This window comes from Dysidea avara, chromosome 7 (assembly GCF_963678975.1).
Source record: "Dysidea avara chromosome 7, odDysAvar1.4, whole genome shotgun sequence".
Classification (NCBI taxonomy): domain Eukaryota; kingdom Metazoa; phylum Porifera; class Demospongiae; order Dictyoceratida; family Dysideidae; genus Dysidea; species Dysidea avara.
The window spans coordinates 19,061,805-19,067,804 of NC_089278.1; positions in this window are offsets into that span (position 1 = coordinate 19,061,805).

A 6,000-nucleotide genomic window follows, 5' to 3' on the forward strand; every position below is an offset into this window, starting at 1 on the left:
TTTAGACAGGAATCCCCCATGCCATAGTAGCTTCCTGGGATTATATTATATATGTGACCGGATTTCACATAACAAGGCTTCCACACACACAAAATCAAACTTGCTTTTTTACCAGAAATGGATTGCTGGCCTAATACACTATCATATTCCACACTGTACTTCCTTCAGGACTGGCAAGTCTGGTTTCTGTAGCAGCTTTCTTCCGACTCTGTCAAAGCCACGAGTGGGAGATTGGCGCCATTGAATGGCCATGGCTTTGTGATAATGGTGTGTAGTGAGTTGGGACTTCACAGAGAGCTCGCCAATAGTGTTCTCAGTAAATTTGGAGTGATTTGAGGGCCATGGAGAGCCCAAACTTGGCCTCTTATTTCCAATCGTCTTCTTGCTTCATTTTATACCCCTATATTAAGCCCACCCCCCACCCTCCCACCCTATTACTACTACCTGTGATATTATTACCCACTTAAGAAAAGCTGTCCAAAACTGGGCTAATTTTGGGTATCAGAAATGCATACACCCACTCAGTGATAGCTAGTAAATAGATGAATACTTGGTGCAAATTTTGTTTGCAAAACTGTAGGCACTGGGAAGTTATTACACAATGACTACTTAAAATCACCATATCTCCTAACGAAGCTTTGTGTGTCGAAGCCTGGTTTTGTCAAATTCAGTCACATACATGCATTTGTAGGCCAGATCCTTGTTCTAGCAGCTGTGTGGGTCAGACCGCGAACAAGTTGAGCTGAACCCTAGTGAGAAAACAGCTAAAATTGAAAGATTTTTTCTCAACATTTCAACCAACCAGATGGTTGGTGATGACAACAAAGTTGTCAAGAGCAGACAAATGCTTCCATCAACAGTTCAGGAAAGGCTATAAGGCTATATACTTTTATGGCTTTCTCTAATGTATGGTGAAATCTTTGGCTATAAATAATGTGTCAGGCATTTGAATGATTAGCAAGTAAGTCAATACTACAAAACTAATAAGTTAATATTTTTGAGGGCTCAGCTCAATGCGTACATACAGTATACCATAATTACTATGCATTGATTGATTGGTGTGATAATAATATAAGCAGATCTGAGACAACCATGGACCCTACTATATAGTAACTGGGCAGATATATAGAGTTATGTATACTCTGATATAATTGTTGAGTGTTGTAGTTTTCCAATGGTCAATGCTAAATTAACCATTTTAGATAGCTTTTTGTGATGTTGAAGGTGTTAGGCAAACTCCAGTTAGGGGCAGGCAATAAAAGATTATTTTTCAAAACAGGAGAAGAATATGCTTAGGCCCGCAAGGTACAGGCTTAGTCTACTTACCCCAGTAGATGCACCATATTATATATAATGCACATATCAACATATTTCCCTACTAACCCCCCCCCTTCAGGCATATATAGGGCTATAGTGGGCACAACCGAATGTTAAATGCCCCATGGTAGGACAAACCTATTGTGTTAAATCCCCACCATTGGCTCCAGTTGCAACATGGGGGATTTGACAGCGTAGAAAAAAATACTTGGGTGCTTAATGAATGATTGTCAAATGCCCCATAGTGAAGCAGCAGTTTCATGTCAATTCACCTTGTAAAGCCCCACTTACATCCAAGGGGAGTGGCAGGGTAACACATTGGTAGGTGCATAATGGGTTTGCATCATAACCTTGTGTTGAGATTTAGTCTGTCTTGCTTTTTTCAGCTAATGTGCTTATCCTCAAACAATCAGGACTGGAAAAACTACAAATTGTCTTCTACTTTTATCTATCAACTATCCAATCACTGCTAGTTTATTAAAATTTCCTTTGCTGTTGTAACTTGTTTACCATTATGCTATAACCATAAGTCCCTCCTAGTTTATATGTCTCCTAGCAACAAATATTGTTATGTCAACAATGTAGGTGAGAACGACAAAAGAAGTCAAGTAATATACTCCAAAATTGGTCATCGATTGCTGCAGTATGCTGAATACATCTTGGGAATGACTATGTTGGATGCTCACTTTAACAATAATCATAATAGTGGAAGAAAGTGTTTGTTGACATGTTAGTCTGACTATGATTACACGATTTTAGTTAGCTGTGCCGTACCATACTGTATCCCTTTCTGTATATGCAGGGTGGATACTGATGTTGTGACTGTTGGCGGGTGAGTTTATGGTCAATGGACAAATCACGCAAATGGTGAAGAAAAAATAATATGTGGTACCAAGACGACACTACTATATTATGAACTCTTGGTGGTACTTCATAGCCAAACACTAGTGTATCTGGCTTCTTGTGCTATTGTAGTCTTTTTTTTATGGGATTATCATAATGTAAATGTTTACTATTACAATATATCATGCTATCATTAAAGAGTTTCTATAATTGTGGGTGGTTGCATGAGGGTCTACGAAGTGCTGTGACTGAAAGGTGATACGCTGGTGCTGCATGGCTTTTTAAGTCAACACTGAAGTTTCACAGGCACTGAAGGGCTGGGGCGGAATTAGAGACGTGCACGGGTAATGTGGCAGTAAATTACTTCAACTGTATCACTACAGCGGGTATGAAACAGCTGGCTATAGCTAGCTATGTACGGCCCTGCATGGGCTGGAGTCAGGTCACGCCGACGAGTCAGTGAAGGCATACCGTGGCGAAATTAAAACAAATCAGTGACTGCTCACAATTAAACCAAGAGTTGACAGCACAGTGTCTATCAAATCGGCCAGCTCGCTATGGCTAATGACCTTACCCCTCGCCTTACCCACTTCCACACTGTTTGGGTTTGGGAAATGAGGCGGGCGCCCTCACCTCGATGTCATGGCGGCAAGTTTGAATCTTCAAAGAGCACAAAAGCGATCTCATAAACTAACAAACAACTTTTAGCGAAACTAAATGTACAGATACATTGTGTAAAAAGCCCCTAATAGCCGCAGCCTTTTTACAATACGACTTCATAGTTGAAAGAAAATCGCTTCAATGGGATGCGATGACGAAGAAAATGAAAAAAAGAACAATGCACATTTGAATAAATAATTTAATTAACGCATGGTAAATGGGTGGGCGATAGAACAAACTACTTCAACAATTCGCCTGACTTTTCGTGTGGTAGTTACTCATTATACAAAGATTACATGCCCCTGGTTTCAAGGTGGAATCTTTTAGTAAGCCTGAGATTTTGCAATGTGGATTTTAAAAGATTGCGTAATAGATCCCTCATGTAAATGACTCACAGTAGTGGTCGCGTGTTTATTAATTTTGTGGGCGCGCACTTTGTGCTTCTTGGCCTCGCGATTCACTACCGTGAGTCTTGACTATGTGCCCACATGCCTGGCTACAGTAACAAATAGTTTTTTAATACTTACATAAATGGGGTCTAGATTAGCTAGCAATATTATTAAACCAGGCGTACACCCACATCTGGCCTTCAGCATCTGCTTTACTGAATTTTTTCTTGACCTACCTATCTAGCTGTGTATGTTTGTCCACATGCACCCACATGAGCAAATTGTTAATGGTAAAAGCAGCTTGCTAGTGAGAAGTAAAAGCAAACTGAATTCTGTATTAAAGTAAACTTTGCTCTGAGGTGGTTTCTTTTTGGAGGTCTGAAATGCGGGTGTGGTGACTATCCATAGACTTTGTGAATTACCTTCCCTTCAAGTTTTACCAACTGAGAAACAATGGTGCAGGCCTTGTAGACTGCCAGGAATAGCCTATCCCTTCAAGCTGAAAAGTGGGAATGTTCCCTACATATGCGAACAAAAATGAAGAGTAGTTTTGAGGCTTTGCTGAGAGAATTTGCAAGAAAAAACATCATAGTATAAAACAGTTTAGAAGATACTTCTGTGCGTAACATGTTGTTAAAAGCAGTCTGTTAAACAAACGTTTCCTTAGCAACGCATAGGAAGAATTATGAAATTTTTATAAATTATGAAATCCAATGTTACATTAATTTATTATCATTATTTGTTATCTAGGACCACATCAAATACAACTAAGTACATACACTAATGTGACAATCCCCTAGTGATGCATACAAAACATAAAGGAGAGAGCTATACATTATTGCAGTATTGCATGATTATTAGCAACATCACCGAAGATAAAAGTTACTCAAGCTATGCAGCCACTATGCAGCACAGTTTCAACATCAACTAGAGGTCACTGGTGGCTAAATATGATTTATCGATGGTGTGGCAATGGCACAGTGATGGGGTACACACTATATGTATACACAACCTACAGGAGATATACAATACTGTAGGAGTATGCAAGCCAGGTGAACCAGATAAAGGAAGACAGCCAAGCCAACCAGAGCCTAGTAAGCTAGGTAAAGGAAAAATGTACAATAATACAAGAAAACATTTAAAGATACCACATTCTTTACAATACATTAGTACAAACAGACAACCAAACCAACCAGAGTCTAGCAAGTCAGAAAAAATATAAAATACAAGACATATGTACATTACAATACAAACAAATATACCTGTCCTTGTGCAGCTGGCATGTCAAACCTATTCAGGTGTCCTGCAGCCATCGATACATGGAGCGCATCCACTGGCAGCTGGCATGGCGACTTGAGACTCAGTGTGCCAGCTGGCAACACTTTCAAACACACTTGAACAGTAGTTTGCTCGTAACAATAGCCATTTGAAACTGCTCGATTGATAGTGGGTGTATAGAGTTGTCGTATCGTTTCTATCACCTCCACAGAAACCTTCACCCATTATACGATTATCTTTTCATACAACATGGATTCTATCCCCAGTGAGTGCGAAGCCTTAGGCCTTGTAGATTTCTCAAACATTATTTATTAATTATTTATTTATTTATTTATTCATTCATTATTAATGACGTAATTTTAATTGCATTTTGTATTATCTTTAGTACTTGGTTGCATAATAACGCTCTACAGTGACTAACACTGAAGGTCTGATAACAACTTGTGCTGCAGAATAAGGTGAGAAAGGGACCAAAGTAAGGAAAAAAATCCCTACAACCCCAGGATTCAAACTGCAGGTCACCCAATGTCTAGTTAGAGCCACTTTTTTCATTAGGGTTTAACATTGTTCAAAAAGTTGCTACGAAATATTAATTTTTTTTGGAATTTTCTACTGACTGACTGACTGACTTATGCCTTCAGACAAGCTTAACTTGATAATATGGGCTTGATTTATTCACTGTTAGACGTCACTTCAGACCAACTGGTGCCTTTTGGCATACCGTAGTACATACAATGCATGCTTACCTGTGTTCTCCTTTGTGTCCCATTTATCTTTGCTGACAGTGCAAGGTGTCAATTTGTGGCATTGCTGCATGATGGCTTCCCTACAAATTGTCCAAGTTTTCCATCTGACTGATTAATTGCGGAGGCCCTTCTCTTCTTTAGTGACACTAACATAGATGAAAACAAATAGTAATGGCCACTTCACTATTCCAGTAATTAATAGTCGTGGGGTGCATGTTCAGACAAAACAATAAGCCTGGTGCCATTCTTTTCGTTCTAATGCAGTATGTGTGGGGTTCAACAGTAATAGCAATGTTATAAAAAAGTAAACAATCATAAGGAAAAATTAAGAAGATTAGGGATCATAGAAATAAAAAGGTAGTGAAACAAGGGAGATCGCTATATGTGAAGATATACTAGTGCTAATTCAGTTGTGGGTATAGACTGAAGTAGGGATTTAATGTTCACTAGTATATCTTCAGGTGTAGGTGACCTTCCTTGTTAAAAAAAGAAAAAAAATATATATATCAAGACACACGATAGTGTGTTGTGCAGCCCAAGAAGCCAGCGCGCCACACCGTAAGTATATTGACAGGAAGAAAACGTCATTTTCACACCTTAGTATCTCGGTGATACCTCATCCAATTGGAACCACAATTGCTGCACAGTTGCCCACCAGCCAGGGAAGTCCACATTCTAAATGTGAAGGAAATCGCTCAAGCCATTTCCGAGTTGTGAGCAGCCAAAGTTTTGGTTATTTTTTGGCTTTTTTCTTCTTCATGTTTTCG